Source organism: Peromyscus eremicus, chromosome 15, assembly GCF_949786415.1.
Source record: "Peromyscus eremicus chromosome 15, PerEre_H2_v1, whole genome shotgun sequence".
Lineage (NCBI taxonomy): Eukaryota > Metazoa > Chordata > Mammalia > Rodentia > Cricetidae > Peromyscus > Peromyscus eremicus.
Genome location: NC_081431.1, coordinates 64,075,265 through 64,092,670, shown reverse-complemented (window position 1 = coordinate 64,092,670; position 17,406 = coordinate 64,075,265). Strand labels below are relative to the sequence as shown.

General features: G+C 43.1%; 1 pseudogene; it reads left to right on the top strand.

The window, feature by feature from the left end:
• The first annotated feature begins 6,773 nt into the window (after positions 1–6,773).
• On the top strand, positions 6,774–7,728 carry LOC131925618 (G1/S-specific cyclin-D3-like; annotated as a pseudogene).
• The last annotated feature ends 9,678 nt before the right edge of the window (positions 7,729–17,406 follow it).

Genomic DNA, 17,406 nt, shown 5'->3' with positions numbered 1-17,406 from the left:
GCGCGCGCCTCCGCCAAGCCCCGCCCACTCGCCCCAGCCAATCATGGAGCAGGAGCTGGGGGTACTTCGCGCCAAACCTGTCCAATCAATGGCGGTTCCGTCCAGAGCCCCGCCCACCACACGCGAATTTCGCGCCAAATGCTCGGTGGAGCTTTTTGCGCATGCGCAATGTCGTCTCGCCCACCCTCTGGTTGTTTTGGTTTCTGGAGCTGGGTAGTTGTTTGCAGCTACGTCATGGTGGATTTTTAACCTTTTTTTTTTTTTTCACTTTTCGTTTCTTTCCTTCCTTCCTTTCTCTCTCTCCTCTCCCTCCCTCTTTTTCTCCAGAGCTTATTTACTAAGTAAAGAAAAACAATTCGGGGCTGGAGAGACGGCTCAGAGGTTAAGAGCACTGGCTGCTCTTCCAGAGGTCTTGACTTCAATTCCCAGCAACCACATGGTGGCTCACAACCATCTGTAATGAGGTCTGGCTCCCTCTTCTGGCGTTCAAGCAGAACACTGTGTGCATAATAAAGAAATAAATATTAAAAAAAACAAACAATTCAAAGAGTGGAAGGGACTCCAAAGAATTACATTTTTTCATGTTTTTATGTTTTTCAGATAGTTTCGTAGTATTCGGGGGTAAGAATAAGGCACTGGGAAAGAAGAAAAATCACTCAGTTAAGCCTCTCTGAACTGTCTGTCTAGCTGGGGGAAATGAACTGGAAACAAACCTCAGGGGAGAGCCCTCACAAAGTCAAATGAAGGACTAGAGAGATGCTCAGAGATCAAGAGAACTGTTCTGCAGAGGACCCGCTTGGCCTCTCAGCACCTACATCAGACAGTTCATCACCTGTCACTCCAGCACAAGGGATTTGATACCCTCTGCTGCCTTCTGTGAACACCAGCATGCACATGCGCACACACAAGGCAAAGACATAAATTCTGCTGAAGGAGGAGGCCTAGCTTCGGGGTCCTCCTGCCACAGTAAAATCTGCAAAACATTGGACATTGTTGATTTTCACTGAGATAGCATCTCATGTAGCCCAGGCTTGGCCTTGAATTCCTGATGGGACCATCACATTGGGACTGAACCCAGAGCTTCCTGAGTGCTAGACAAGGGTTAGCTTGCTATTAAATGAGCCACATCGCCAGCCCTTTGATACGCTGGTGTTGATGACCTGAACCTGTCTTTCACCAGTTCCTTTTTTTTCTGGGCCTTCAGGACGCAGCAAACCTGAACCAAAATAAGCAAACAAACACATTTAAAATGTCCTTTTAGGGGCTGGAGAGATGGCTCAGAGGTTAAGAGCACTGACTGCTCTTCCAGAGGTCCTGAGTTCAATTCCCAGCACCCACATGGTGGCTCACAACCATCTGTAATGAGATCTGGCGCCCGAGGGCATACGTGCAGGCAGAACACTGTATACATAATAAATAAATAAATCTTTTAAAAAATCCTTTTGAGGCTTACAGGGTGTTAAAATTAATGCCAGGCTGGATAGATCAAGTTAATATTTTAATACTATTGTACTGGCTGGTTTTGTATGTCAACCTGACACAAGCTAGAGTCATCAGAGGAAGGGGTCTCAGTTGAGGAAATGCCTCCATGAGATCTAGCTGTAAGGCTTTTTTTTTTTTTTCATTTAGTGATCAAAGGGGAGGGCTCAGCCCATGGTGAGTGATACTGTCCCTGGGCTGTTGGTCCTGGGTTCTATAAGAAAGCAGCTGAGCAAGCCATGGGAAACAAACCAGTAAGCAGCAACCTTCCATGGCCTCTGCATCAGCTCCTGCCCCCGGGATTCGGCCTTGTTTGAGTCCCTATCCTGCAATGCTGAAGTGTAAGCCAAATAAACCCTTTCCTCCCCAACTTGCTTTTTGGTCATAGCGTCTTGTTGCAGCAATAGAAACCCTAACTAAGATAACTATTAAGTTATGTATTACAGAGATCTGGAATTGAGGGTATTATCTAACTAAAGGATGTTAAAGACTTGAAGCCTTGTATGCCTCAGTCCTTCACAATTCCAAATGTAGCCTTCACTGTGTGAGTATTGGGAATTTCTAGCGGTACAAAACGGATAGAATGATATCTATGATTTATTAAGAGTAGTGTACAGGCTGTGGTCCAGCTGGGTCAGCAGTGGAATCCAGTAGTTGTTCAGTCTACAACCGAACTACTGATGTCTAGGCTGGTCTTCACTGTATGTTGGAATCCCGAAGAAAAGGGTTCTAAGATCGTTAAAGTAATGCCTCAGCAGCAGGACAGATAATTTTGCCAATGAAAGTGAGTGCAAGCAGGTCAAAAACAAAAGGCTTCCTTCTTCTGTGTCATTTCAGTTAGGATGCCATCAGAAGGTGTGGTCCAGCTGTGCAGTGGTGGCACATGCCTTTAATCCCAGCACTCGGGAGGCAGAGCCAGGGGGATCTCTGTGAGTTTAAGGCCAGCCTGGTCTACAGAATGAGATCCAGGACAGGCACCAAAACTACACAGAGAAACCCTGTCTCTAAAAAAACAAACAAACAAACAAAAAGGTGTGGTCAATTTAGGGTGGACCATATTTTTTTCAGGGTTCCTCTGTGTAAATCTGGCTGTCCTAGAATTCGCTCTGAAGACCAGGCTGACCTCTAACTTAGACAGTGGCCTGCCCCTGCCTCCTAAGTGCTGGAATTAAAGGCTTGTGACTGTCTTTGGGTAGGTTTTCTGATTACAAATGATCCAGATTTAAGGTAGGTCTCCTCACCTCACAGGATCCAGTCAAGAAAATCCTTCATAGGTGTGCCCAGCTGCTTGGGTTTTAGTTGACTCTAGAAGTAGACAAGTTGACAATCAAGATTAGCCATCACTCTCTGTGTGTGTGTGTGTGTGTGTGTGTGTGTGTGTGTGTGTGTTTTCTTTTTTTTCTTTTTGATAAAGTTCCAGGCCAGCTAGGACTACACAATGAAATTCTGACCCCTCCAAAAAGAAAATGTTATACTGAGTCTGATAACCTAACCTCAGAAAATTAAACTTGGAATGGTCTCATTTGTGGATAGAAATTCTGTCTGTCTGTCTTTCTTTTTTTTTAAGATTTATTTATTTATTTATTTATTTATTTATTTATTTATTATATATACAGAAGAGGGTGCCAGATCTCATTACAGATGGTTGTGAGCCACCATGTGTTTGCTGGGACTTGAACTCAGGACCTCTGGAGGAGCAGTTGGTGCTCTTAACCTTTGAGCCATCTCTCCAGCCCCTTTCTTTCTTTTTTTGAAACAGGTTATCACTGTGTTGTGTAGCTCTGGCTGTCCTGGAACTCACTTTGTAGACCAGGCTGGCTTCAAACTCATAGAGATCTACCTGCCTCTGCCTCCTGAGCACTGGGATTAATGGCGTGTGCCACCACCGCCCAGCTTTTTGTTTTGTTTTTAATTAATTTGGGGGAGCATACTACAGGGGTGAGAGGCAGATATGGAGGAACTGGGAGATGAGTGGGATTGGGGTTCATGATGTGAAATTTCCAAAGAATCAATAAAGAATTATGTTTAAAGTAAAAAAATTAAATCATTGTGTGTATGTATGAATGTTTCAAAGAACAAGTAAGTTTTTTTCAAAAAAAAAAAAAAAGAAAGAAAGAAAGAAATTAAGCTAGGACTGACCTGGAAGCCTCCTCCCTGAGGACCCTCACTGTATGCAAACTGCCAAGGGAGAAAAGCAATTAATAATCTAAAGTCTATGATCCATGACAATGACCAGCATTGTAAGATATTCCCAAGGGTGTTACAATAGCACATCTATCTTTCGGGTAACCAACAGACATCTAATTGGATCACTCAACAGGGAGAGAATTCATCCTGGTACCGGAACCCTAGGCATCTATTTGTGACTGGTGATGTCATAGATTAGAGGAGAACCTAATAACTACTGTCATTTTTCTAAACCAGTATGAATTCCCAACTGCAGCCGGGCGGCGGTGGCACACACCTTTAATCCCAGCACGTGGGAGGCAGAGCCAGGCAGATCTCTGTGAGTTCGAGGCCAGCCAGGTCTACAGAGCGAGATCCAGGACAGGCTCCAAAACTACACAGAGAAACCCTGTCTCAAAGGGGGAAAAACAAAACACAACAAAATCCCAACTGCATTCTAAGTACCTATCCTTATATCTGTGGATAAGTGTAGCCCTCAGTTCTCATCAAAGAAGCTTCCTTTGTGGTAGACAGAGACAGTATCCCAACTAGTCAAAATGCAGAGAACAACTGTCCATGAGATGTCCATGCCCAGTTGGTACATCTACAAAACAACCACTCTATTGTTATAAGGCTTGGGGAACATCATGGAAGAGGAAGAAAGACTGTTACAAGCCAGACGACCATACATCTGCTGGGAGAGTCTTCTATATGTGACAGGGAGCTAGCTGCACTCATGAAATCTTAACATGGTCACTTAAACAAGACCTACACATCTACACACACACACACACACACACACACACACACACACACACACAGAGAGAGAGAGAGAGAGAGAGAGACGGGGGTATTAAAGAAGTCATAAACTGGGTAGGGGACACTAGAGGAACAGGAGGAGAGGATGGAGTGGAAATGATGTAAATACAATATTCATGCCTGGAATTCTTTTTTTTTTTTTTTTCAGAGCTAAGGACCAAACCCAGGGCCTTGCATTTGCTAGGCAAGTGCTCTACCAACTGAGCTAAATCCCCAACCCTCTGGAATTCTTTAAACTATATAAAAAATAAAAAGCTAGTTAAAAAATAAAAATTCATTGCCTATAGTTCAGAGCCTCCATGGGTTAACTGTTTCTGTTACAGAGTAAGCTCAATCATTACATAGTTTTCTGAGATAAAAACCCATCTTTCCTTGGCTTAAGATGGAAAAGGAAAACCTCTGAAGAACAGGTGTGGTGGAGAACACCTTTAATCCCAGCACTGGGGAGGCAGAGGCAAAAGGATCTCTCTGAGGTTGAGGTTAGCCTGGTCTCCAGGACAGCCAGGGCTATGATAGAGGTCTTGTCTCAGAAAAAAACAGCCAACCAACCAACCAACCAACCAAACACCCACCCCCAAAAGGAGAACCTCACATCCCAGTCTCTCAGACATAAAAGAGATTTGTACCTTCACGTGCAGATAGGGCAGGCCACACAGGCACAACAGGCTGATCATCATGTTACAGCCCCAGGAGATTCAGGCATGGAATGGCAGGCTGGTGTTTATCATCGGATCAGGAAAAGATGCATTTATGAGCAGTGTGGATGGGACCATGTACGATTTTTTTCTGATCTGAATGCAAGTTACTCTGAAGTTATTAAGTAAAATGCAAAACAAAACTCCCACGATCCTGTGCTGATTTCAGAAGTCCCAAAGAGCACTGAGTGATGGCAGCTTTTTATGTTTGTGTGCACTCACGTGTAGAGGACATAGGAATTGGCTGATGTTGCTCCGGTGCTGTCGCCTTGTGTTTTGAGATCTCTCCCTTGGCTGGAACTCACCAAATAGGCTAGCCTGGCTGGCCAGCATCTCCAGTGATCTCCCTGCTTCTGCCCTCCACTTCTGCGGCTACAAGCAAGGGGCACCACACCTGGGTTCTTCGTGTGAATTCTGGGGATTGAACTCAGAAACCTTTGCTTGCACAGCGAACACATACTGAGCCATCTCCTCGGCTCCCAAGACCTTAATTTTTGACTCAACAGTGTGCCATCCACATTCTTGTTTCTTTGGTTTTATCTTCTGAGAGGGAGGGCACAAGTGTGCCAGTGTGTGTGGGGAATGGAGAACAGCTTTGTGGAGTCAGTTCTGTCCTTCCACCGTTATGTGGTTTCTGAGGACTGAACTTTGGTCAGCAGGCTTTTGTTATTCATAGAGCCCTCTCCCGGCCCCATGAAGAGCTTTCTGCACTATCATTATTAAAATAAATAAATAAATAACGAAATTTTTATAAAAGTAAGATTACATCATTTCTCCTCTTCCCTTTCCTCTCTCTTGAATTCATGGCCTTTTTGTTGGTACATGCATACAAGCAGACACATAAATATATAAATACAACTCCTGAGTCCATTCAGTATTGCTTACGTTTGTGATTTCCAAACTGACCATTTAGTATTGGATAAACAAGTGGTGTGCTCCTCCCTGGTAAAGACTATCTCTCCCACTCTCAGCATTCCTTAATTTCCGGTAGTTCTTTGTGTAGCAGGTGCGGCCCCAAGAGACTTCCCTCTCTTCTATGTTAGCACGTGTCCTGGTGTCCTTGTTCAAGCCTTGTTTAGGCAGCCATGTTGAGGTATCATGGGTGAAGTGTTCCTGACATTTCTAGGAGACACAATCCCATAGCCCGTTTCCTGAGCTTCTAGCTTTTTATAGTTTTTCCCAATCCCCTCTTTCGCAAAGTTCCCTGAGCCTTAGGTGCAAGAGTTATGTTGTATAGGTGTACCCATTGGAGCTGGGCACCTCACGAACGGTTGTTCTCCGCACTTTGACCAGTTGTGGTTTTCTGTAATGGTCTCCATGGGTTGCAAAGAGAAGTTTCCTTGAGGAGAGGTGAGCGTGGGTATAAGGATTAAGTATTTAGAATAAGTTAGGAACTATGCTGGCTTACAAGTGGTGGTAGCGGGTTCTTCTCTAAGATCTATGCCTCAGGGAAGCGGTGCGCGCGGGTGGCGGGCGGGCTGGGGCTTCTCCATACAGTGCCAGCGCCAGCGCCAGCGCCAGCCCCGCCCGCACCCCGCGCTCTCCCTCGTGCACCTCGCCTCTCCAAGGACTTGCCAGCACGCACTCCTGCTCTCTCCCGTGAGCCGTCGCAGGATGGAGCTGCTGTGTTGCCAGGGCACCCGGCACGCGCCCAGGGCCGGGCCCGACCGGCGGCTGCTGGGGGGACCAGCGTGTCCTGCAGAGCTTGCTCCGCCTGGAGGACCGCTACGTGCCGCGAGCCTCCTGCTTCCAGTGCGTGCACAAGGAGATCAAGCTGCACATGCAGAAGATGCTGGCGTACTGGATGCTGGAGGTGTGTGAGGAGCAGCGCTGCGAGGAGGATGTCTTTCCTCTGGCCATGAACTACCTGGATCGCTACCTGTCCTGCGTGCCTACCCGAAAGGCGCAACTGCAGGCTCCTGGGTACGGTCTGCCGGTTGCTGGCTTCCAAGCTATGCGAAACCACGCCCCTGACTATTGAGAAGCTTTGCACCTCTATGGACTAAGCTGTGGGTCCCTGGCAGTTGCAGGAATGGGAGGCGCTGGTCCTGGGGAAGCTCAAGTGGGACCTAGCTGCTGTGACCGCACACGATTTCCTGGCTCTGATTCTGCACCGCCTTCTCTGCCCAGTGACCGATTGGCCTTGGTCAAAAAGCACGCCCAGACCTTTTTGGCCCTCTGTGCTACAGATTACACCTTTGCAATGTATCCTTCATCCATGATCACCACAGGCAGCACTGGGGCTGCAGTGCAAGGCCTAAGTGCCTGTTCTATGTCTGGAGATGAGCTCACAGAGTTGCTGGCAGGAATCACAGGCACCGAAGTGGACTGCCTGCGGGCGTGTCAGGAGCAGATGGAAGCTGCGCTCAGGGAGAGCCTTAGGGAAGCTGCCCAGACGGCCCCCAGCCCAGTGCCCAAAGCCCCCCGGGGCTCTAGCAGTCAGGGGCCCAGCCAGACCAGCACACCCACAGATGTCACAGCCATCCACCTGTAGCTTGGGACAGGCCCCCTCAGGCGGCCACCAAGCAGAGGAGGGGTCACTGCCACCTCCTCCCTTCCTCTTGGAACAATCCATTGAGAAGATTAGAGCCCCGGAGAGAGGAGGGACTCAAAAAGGAATGCAGGTGCATGGATTTTACCTGTTTGAATTTCTCTAACCAGCATGGCCCAGAACAGCCAAGCTGGTCAAGTGGGAAGGAGGAGGAGCTGACTGGCCATGCAGAGCCCTCATGGCCAACCAGCACCTTAGTGCACGCTGTGGGGATAGGCAGGACCTGGCCCCACTCTGGCTTCAGATATGGCATGGATTGAGAAAAAAGCTTTCCTATCAGAGTAAGGACCTTTCTGGGAAAACGGTAAAGCTGAACTGTGTCTGAAGCAGTTGTGCTGCTGCGTCAGAACGCTGTCTGGGGAAAGAGCCCAGCCAGGGCAGAACAGAACTATCCAGGAGTAAAGCTTTCTTTTCTGTCAGAGAAAGCACCTCTTAGAGAAAAGCTTTGTTTCAACTGACTCTCTGAGATGAGAGAGTGTAGCCCTGAGGGGTGATTGCCTCTGGCATAAGCTCTGTCCTTGAGCACCCAGACAAGCAAATGCAACCCACTGGGGGACTGGGCCAGGTGAAGGACTGATGAGGCAAAAAAACCTATCCTAATGGGAGTTTAGAAATGGCAAAAACCTCTCGTTAGATTTTCAGTCTGTATGCAAACCACACAGACCCCGAAAACAAACGGACAAAAAGCCCCTACCTTCCGTAGCAGGGAAAGCCGCCACTGTAGTGTCGGAAACTGTTTCTGGGGTAGAGGGGATAAACTGAGACCAAACTGGGAACTGTCTGGGGAAAAAGACTCCGAAGAAACAGAAGGGACATAATCCTCCCCAGAAAAATATGACCTGAAAAAGCTGCTAGAATTTGAGGCAGATTCGGGGGGAGAAAAAAAAGCCCCTACCTCCAAAGGCAGCTAGCAGAGGAACAGAGCCGCAGAGATACCTGAAGCTCTGCATCTGGGTGGGGGAGGAATAAGCAAAATGAGAGATCAGTGGGAGAAAATCTGTCTGAAAGAGCTATGGAAAAGGTGTTGTACATGATCTTGTTTTTCACTGACTGGCTAAGACAAACACAAGCCCTGAGGAAAGTTGCTATCACAAATTGCCCACCTCAATTCGCGCTAACGAGGCAGGTGCAGTTCTGATTTGGGGGCCAGTGTCAAATGAAGGAGAGACACCTGTTAAAGCCAGCTGAAAAGAGACCAGAAACCTCCCAATGTCCCATAATTGAAAATGTAAAATGCTTGTTCAAATCTCCCATTGCAAAAGCAAAAAACTTTGTTCAAACCTCCCGGGCAAGAATTTGTAATCAAGTCTGGTAAAAGAGAAACAGTTGACTCTCAGACATGAAAAGAACTATGAGAAATGACTGATAAAAGGGATGTGATATAAGGGACTGATATTATTATGGACTGATATAAGGGAATGCATTCTGGGAAAGGTAGTTTTTCCACTAAAGATGGCGACATTGCCCTGAAACACTTGTCAGCTCGAAAATACGTTCATGGTAAACTTAAAATACAGCTTTTAAAAGAATAAGGAGGAAAATCGTCTAAGAGTTTAAGTGTCAGTTCCAATGAAAAATTGAAAGGATATAGAACTAGGCACTTCGCGGTTTGGGGGTTGGTAAAATGCCTTATTTACCCTAATAGCTGTGCAAAGTTTTTAACGGTAGCTGGATGACAGAAAGCTACCTATAAGAGCAAACGAGCCACTTTAAAATCCTTAAAACAAGGGAAAGCAGTTTATACACTGAACGTTGTCTTAGATATGAAGAAACTTATGTTGAAATTTAAAAAGTTCTTTGCCTTTTGAACAAACTGCCTGCAATGAGTGATTCCTCTGCAAATCTAATTAAGGGGATAAGAAACAGGCATTCAAAAAGAAATGACTGCTTTATAGATGGGAAACAAACTTCAGAAAATCTGTCTTAAAAAAAAGCTTCACCTGAAAGTTCCTTATAAGAAATCAATGCTAAATATCACAGCTGCTAATAACATCAGGAGTTAAAGCTAATAAAATGAAAATGCTAAATCCTGAAAATGCTTTTCCTCAGAGTAAGCTAATGAAGGATATGTTTCATGAAAGAACATCTATGTTCTTAACTCTTTTGAATAGTAACAGTTTTGGTAAAAATACTGGAACTAACAACAATCCAGTCAAAATGTTTCAACAAATTCAAGATGCTATTCACAAAAGAAAGCTGCCATGGTTTGTGGGCCATATTAGAGCTCACTCCAATCTTCCTGGTCCTTTAGCTGAGGGTAATGAGAAATGGAAAGATCCCTGCTCGGGATTATGGAAGGGTCCCGATCCTGTGTTAATATGGGGTTGAGGACATGTTTGTGTTTTTTCACAAGAGGAAAATGAAGCTCGGTGGTTACCGGAGCGTTTCCTAAGGAGCGTGGAACTAAGGAAGGGTCAGCTCCAATGATGTTCCTATAAAGGAACCAGAATGAAAGTGGCTCGATCAGTGTTTCTGAGGTTTTGTCACTGGTTAATGCAAACAGTGAGGAAATAGAGTTTGGAGCTGTCCCGCTTTTGGCTTTACTAGCTCCTTTAGAAAAATACTTTATATCGCCGGGCGGTGGTGGCGCACGCCTTTAATCCCAGCACTCGGGAGGCAGAGCCAGGCGGATCTCTGTGAGTTCGAGGCCAGCCTGGGCTACCAAGTGAGTTCCAGAAAAGGCGCAAAGCTACACAGAGAAACCCTGTCTCGAAAAACCAAAAAAAAAAAAAAAAAAAAAAAAAAAAAAAAAAAAAAAAAAAAAAAAACTTTATATCACCTAATAGCTGTGCAGTATTTGGCAAAGACCTTACAGCAGCTAAATACGGTAATTTCACCCTCAGTGTGAAGTGAAGTTTTTCCGTAGAGCAAACCAAAAGTACTGTTGTAATAGAAACGTTTGTCTGAATTGAAGCACTTAGGGGAACTATTATGAATTTGGGTGAAGGGACAGCCTCTAGTTAAAAACCGTCTACCGCTGACAGTGCATCTCTGCCGGTTCCGGAACGGCTGAGAGAACTGGCAACTTTGGAGTGTGGCATCATCCTGGGAACGTTATAGTCCCCTAGCAACAACTATCACAATTCTACAACAACACTCACTAAATCCCAGTGCTTTATAACAAAGCTGACTATAAACTCTAAAATTTAGAAATGATGTATGTACTTCCTGTCTAGTTGAGAGAATCTTTCTAATAGAGATAGTGATAATAATTAAGAGTAAGAAATAGAAAAAGATGAAAATAAGATATGTGAGTTTGTAGAAATTATTGTCTTGTTAGATCTGTGTTAAGAAATCTTTAGGTGTTTGCTAAGTTAAATATATGCTAATGGTAGACCTATATAAGTTTGTAAAATAGAGCTATAGAGTTCCTTTAAGAATATAAGCTTGCAAGAAGTATCTAATGTAGTCTTAAGACATGTAGTAATAAGCTTGTAAGAAGTAAAGATGCTAGTTGTAAATGTAAGTTTAAATAAGAAATAAGATAGAATGAACATAAGAAATAAATATATTTGCTAAAGTAGTTCTATGGTTTCCTTAAGGAGTATAAATAAGTAGATGTTAATACGTTATATGTGAGTTTGTAAAATGTAGATGTTGAATGTGAATGCTTTGCAAGGCAAAAGGTTATATGTGAGTTTGTAAAGTGTAAATGTTAAGTGTGAGTCTATTCTTTTTTTTTTTTTTTTTTTTTTGGTTTTTCGAGACAGGGTTTCTCTGTGTAGCTTTGCGCCTTTTCCTGGAACTCACTTGGTAGCCCAGGCTGGCCTCAAACTCACAGAGATCCACCTGGCTCTGCCTCCCGAGTGCTGGGATTAAAGGCGTGCGCCACCACCGCCCGGCTAGTCTATTCTTAATGTATATGGTGAAAGAACCTGAGACATACAGAAGTTAGTGTCCTAGCAGACTGCAAAGCAGGCAGTCTGATCGGGTTTTCAAAAGCTCCAGAAGCTGCTAAGAAGCTAAGAATGGCGGACACCAGAACTAGCACAAGGCATCCGCAGCTGAGATTCATGGAAAATCAACGCAACACAGAAAAACCTGAGCTAACATAAAAAACGGTGCGGTTTAGAATACTACTGTACCTAAAATGGTCTCTGGCTTGAGGAAAAAAGTTGCAGAGACGCTTGTTTGAACTAAAATTGTTAACAGCAAAAAGTTTTGGTTGAAAAACGTCTCTTCATATTTGGAAGTGAAAGCCTGATAAGGAATTTATTTCTTGTTTGAACTTTTTGAACTTAAAATGAGATAAAATTACAAGAAGATTTGGTTATGGATTTCTTCATATTTGGAAGGCTAGTATCAGAATTCAATTTATCATTTGAATTCTAGGACCTAATGAACTGAACAATAGATTTCATTGCAATGGGACAATTGAGTTTATTCATAGTAATGACCTAGGAACTGTTTGCTGGAATTGGGTTAAAAATGGAACTGTTTAAATGAGGAAATTTGTTGTTTCTACCTGGGATCAGGATACAGTTTTTTGTATGCATATATGCTTTATTAATTGGTGATTCATGAATTGTTTTGTGGAACTGTTTATGTAAAAATGAAATTACTTACAGAACTGGTTTTGTGTTATAAATGGAACTGTTTAAATGGAAAAGTTTGGATTTTCTAACTAGGCTTGAGATTTTGCTTAAATTATAAAGAAAAGGGGAAGAGTTAAAATTTCTTAGTCTAATTTCAAAAGTTGTTTGAGTGGATTAATGTCATGTTTTTGTTAGTAAGAAATGTATATTAAGAGACTACTTTTAAAGTGTAAAGAGTTTTATTAAGAAACTGCTTTTGGATGTTTTGCTAAGTTTTCAAAGTGTTAATGGTTAGATTGAGAAGATTGCTTTTCAATATGGGTTTGTAGGAATTGTATGAGTTTGGGTTCTTCTAACTAGGTTTGAGATTTTGTTTAAAAAATTATAAAGAAAAGGAGGAGTTATGAGATTGAATTATGTTTGCAGAAACCTATTGATATTAATGCACCCTGGTTTTGTGGAGTTAAGGAAATATTTAAGTTTGATGTGAATACATTGAAGTTTTCTCTATGTTCTGTTAGCAAGAAAATTCAAATGATTGAGTTAAAGTTGTAAGACAGAGAAAATTGTTAACTATATATAGCACCATATATGCTAATTCAAATGGTTCTGTTAAGAGTTTGCTTTGAGTTGTAAGATTGAGAGAACTGTGACTATGTATAACAATATTTATGTTAACCTGTTAATGGTAATGATGAAGCTAAGGGATTCTTTAAGTTTGTAGTCACCTTAAGAGTTTTTGGTTTAGAAAGGGCTTGAGGCAGCTAAGACTGCTGTAGTCACCTTGGACCTAATTCATAAGAGAAATGCCATCTTTATCATCCTCTACTCCCATATTGGGAAGTGTAACAGCTATGGAGATTGCTGTAAGCCATTAATAGTTATTTTTTTATATATTAAGAAAGGGGGACCTGTGGGAGCCCATTCTCGGGTTCCTCATGGCTTTACTCAGCAGGTCCCCATAGAGGATGATTAGGACCATGGGCCTGAGTGCAGGTGTCTGGGATGGTCTGCACTTGGCTGTGCTGGGGGAGGAGGTCTTTTGCTCCACCCCTTAGTGTCTCTATAAAAACCCTGGGGCAGAGACAGTCGGGGGCCTTTGGAATAGGTTCCAGGCCCTCTCGAGGCTATCCTTTATTTTCTATCTGTTTATCTCCGCGATATTCTCTGCAATAAATCCTTCTATCTAATATTTCCTGCTGCTCGCACTCAAGAAAACTCTGGGGAACTGTGGGGGTGGTTGGGTAAACGCCCCACAACTAACCTACTCCCAAGAGGATGCTGGGCATCGAAGACACTCCCTATAGTTTGTCTTCTTCTTGGCAATAAATGGCCTGTTGGGCAAAGAACTGCCCTTGCCTCAGCTGCTGACAGAAAGCACGATGTCCTTTCCAGACAAGCAGGACACAAGGAAAAGTGACTGCTAAACCTTGCCAAGACAGGGTAAGACAGTCTTTCAAAATTCCTGCTTCTAAAATTGGTCTGTCAGACATCCTAGGCCTATAGCCATAAATGGATACCCCAACATTGCAGGAAAACATTGGATGGTTGTCATTTCTTGGATCTCTCGGAAGCTGCTTCCTTGTACTTCTCCTGTTAATTCAGGTAATATTATTTTCCTTTTCAGGTCTTTGATGGGATTAAAAAAAGATAGTTACAGTTACAATCCTCTCATATCTTAGCTAAAAACATATTAGGTACTTACTAGATTCAGATTTTTTTTTTCAAGTCAGGGTTTCTCTGTGTAGCTTTGCACCTTTCCTGGAACTCACTCTGTAGACCAGACTGGCCTCAAACTCACAGAGATCCACCTGCCTCTGCTTCCCAAGTGCTGGGATTAAAGGCGTGTGCCACCACCGCCAGCCTCAGATTCTTCAAGAAAGGACAGCTTTTAGAGTAATCTCTGTCATTTGCCATTTACCTATGTTCTGGACATTTAGTATGTTTCTTAATTGATGTTGTTCTTGTTGGTTATAATTCCATTTTTGTTTATGTCTTTACCCTTTATTTCTCCTGGACAATACTTGATAATTGTTCTTATTGTATATAGTTTATATTAGGTTTAGAACCTTCTTAGATGAAAATGGGAAGTGTAGTGGCATTTGCTCCACCCATGACCTTGGGCTATCTAGCCCAAAAGAGGCAGTGCTTCTTGCCTGTGTACTGACTTCCTGCCTGGGTACCTGATCTCTAAAAAGGAATGGTTCCAGTCGGTAGAGCATGAGACTCTTAATCTCAGGGTCCTGGGTTCATGCCCCACAGTGGGTGCACTTGTTAAGATCAATCAATGTGTGCCTGTTTAATGGGTAATTGGGATTTATTAAGATATAAATTGGGGAAATACATTCATGAATACTGAGTAAACAGCTGAAGTCATTCTGCTGGCCATCCTAGAAGAGCAGCGTGGCCCCTTCCTCTTTCCTTTTAAGAGGTCAGGTACACAGGCAAGAAGCACTGCCTCTTTTGGCTGGATAGCCCAAGGTCATGGGCGGAGCAAATACCACTACACTTGTCCTCAGGAAGGTCAGATCCAACTTCTGTGAATTAACTGTCTTCAGCAATAAGGTCTTAACCCTCAACCTCTGGGAAGCAACAAAGGGAAACAGCACTAGCCTATATTGTTTTGGGAGTCTCTAGCACTCTGACCAAAAACTCCAAAGGCCATTTCTCATGCCTGGTATTTGGCTTTGTTATACAGTCTATGGCTCAGTGGCATGACATATTTTAAACTACATAAGTATATGCATATACATGCACTTATACAGATTTTATGTCATTTTAGGTAAATAATAAATAGTGTGATCCTATGGCTTTCCCAAATATCCTTAGTATTTATTCTCCACCTCATTTTTCTTATCTCCATATGTTCATTCTCATCTATGTTTTTATATAACCTGTAGTACCCAATAAACCAGAAAGTAAAAAGGTATCATGGGGAGGGGAGTGGTAGAGAGTTTAATAGCAGGGTATATGTGATATCATTACTTCAAAAAATTATTTTATTTCATTGTATAGTTTTGGCTTCTTTGTAAAAAATCAGGTATTCATAGGTGTGTGGATTTACGTCAGGGTCTTTGATCCAATTCCATTGATCCACCTATCTGTTTTTATGCCAATACCATGCTGTTCTTATTACTATAATGGTATATTAGAGTTTGAGGTCAAGGATGGTGATACTTACAGAAGTTCCTTTATTGTACAGGATTGTTCGAGCTATCCTGGGTTGTTCGTTTTTCCATATGAAATTTAGTATTGTTCTTTTGAGGTCTATTAAGAATTATGTTGGAATTTTGATGGTGATTGCTTTTGGTAAGATTGCCAATTTTACTATGTTAATCCTACTGATTCATGAACATGGGAGATTTTTCTATTTTCTGATATCTTCTCCAATTTCTTTCTTCAAAGAATTAAAGTTCTTTATTATATTCATTATTATACAACAGAAAAAAGAAAGCATCTTCAACAAATGGTGCTGGCATAACTGATGTCAGCATGTAGAAAAATGCAAATAGATCCATATCTATCACCCTGTACAAAACTCAAGTCCAAGTGGATTAAAGACCTCAACATAAATCCAGTTACACTGAAGCTGATAGAAGAGAAAGTGGGAAGTAGCCTTGAATACATTGGCACAGGAGACAACTTGAATATAACACCAGTAGCACAGACACTGAGATCGACAATAAATGGGACTCCCTGAAACTGAGAAACTTCTGTAAGGCAAAGGACACCATCAATGAAACAAAACAGCAGCCTACAGAATGGGAAAAGATCTTCACCAACCTCACATCTGTCAGAGGGCTGATCTTTAAAATACATAAAGAACTCAAGAAACTAGATATCAAAATACCAAATAATCCAATTAAAAAGGGCTACAGATTTAAACAGAATTCTCAACAGAAGAATCTCACATGGGCGAGATACACTTGAAGAATTGTTCAACATCCTTAGTCATCAGGGAAATGCAAATCAAAATGACTCTGAGATTCCATCTTACACCTGTCAGAATGTCTAAGATCAAAACCACTAATGACAGCTTATGTTGGAGGAGATGTGGAATAAGGGGAACACTCCTCCACTGCTGGTGGGAGTGCAAACTTGTACAGGAGCTTGGTCCTGCTGCAACTGGATGTGCCATGTTTTGTTGACTGCTATGGGAGGCCCCTTCCTGAATGGAGATGGAGGAGTGGATGGGGGGGGGGGCGTAGAAGGGAGATGGGGGCAGGGAACAGGAGGAGGGGAGGGAGGGGAAATGTGGTCGATATGTAAAATAAATGAAAAGATAATAAAAAATTGGTGTGGCGGTTTCTCATACCTCAAGACCCAGTGATATCATTCTTGGGCATACACGCAAAGGATGCTCAATCATACCACAAGGACACTTGCCAACTATGTTCATAGCAGCATTATTTATAATAGCCAGAACCTGGAAACAACCTAGATGCCCCTCAATTAAAGAATGGCTAAGGAAAATGTGGTACATTTACATAATGGAGTATTACTCAGCAGTTTAAAAAAATGACATGAAATTTACAGGCAAATGGAAGGAACTAGGAAAAAAAAATCATCCTGAGCGAGGTAACCCAGACCCAAAGACAAAAGTGGTATGTACTCACTCATAGGTGGATATTAGATGTAAAGCAAAGGGTAACCAGGCCATAATCCACAGCCCCAGAGAAGCTAGGTAACAAGAAGGGCCCAAAGACAGACACATAGATTTCCCTGGGAAGGGGAAATAGAAAAGATCTCTTAAGCAAAACTGGGAGTTGGGGGTGTGTGGCTAGAGGGGAGGGGATGGAAACATAAGAGATTAGTTTGGGCCAAAGATGCATGGGGAGAATAATGCAAGAGTTATTTTATTTATTTATTTATTTTTTTTTTTGGTTTTTTGAGACAGGGTTTCTCTGTGTAGCTTTGGAGCCTGTCCTGGAACTCACTCTGTAGACCAGACTGGCCTTGAACTCACAGAGATCCGCCTGGCTCTACCTCCAGAGTGCTGGGATTAAAGTCATGCGCCACCACCCAGCTAAAGAGTTATCTTGATGGGGGTGCATTCTGGGATTAGGGAGAAACCTGGTGCCAGGGAAACTCCCAGGAATCTACAAGGATGACCCCATCTAAGACTCCTAGCAATAAGGGGAAGGGTGCCTGATCTGGCCTT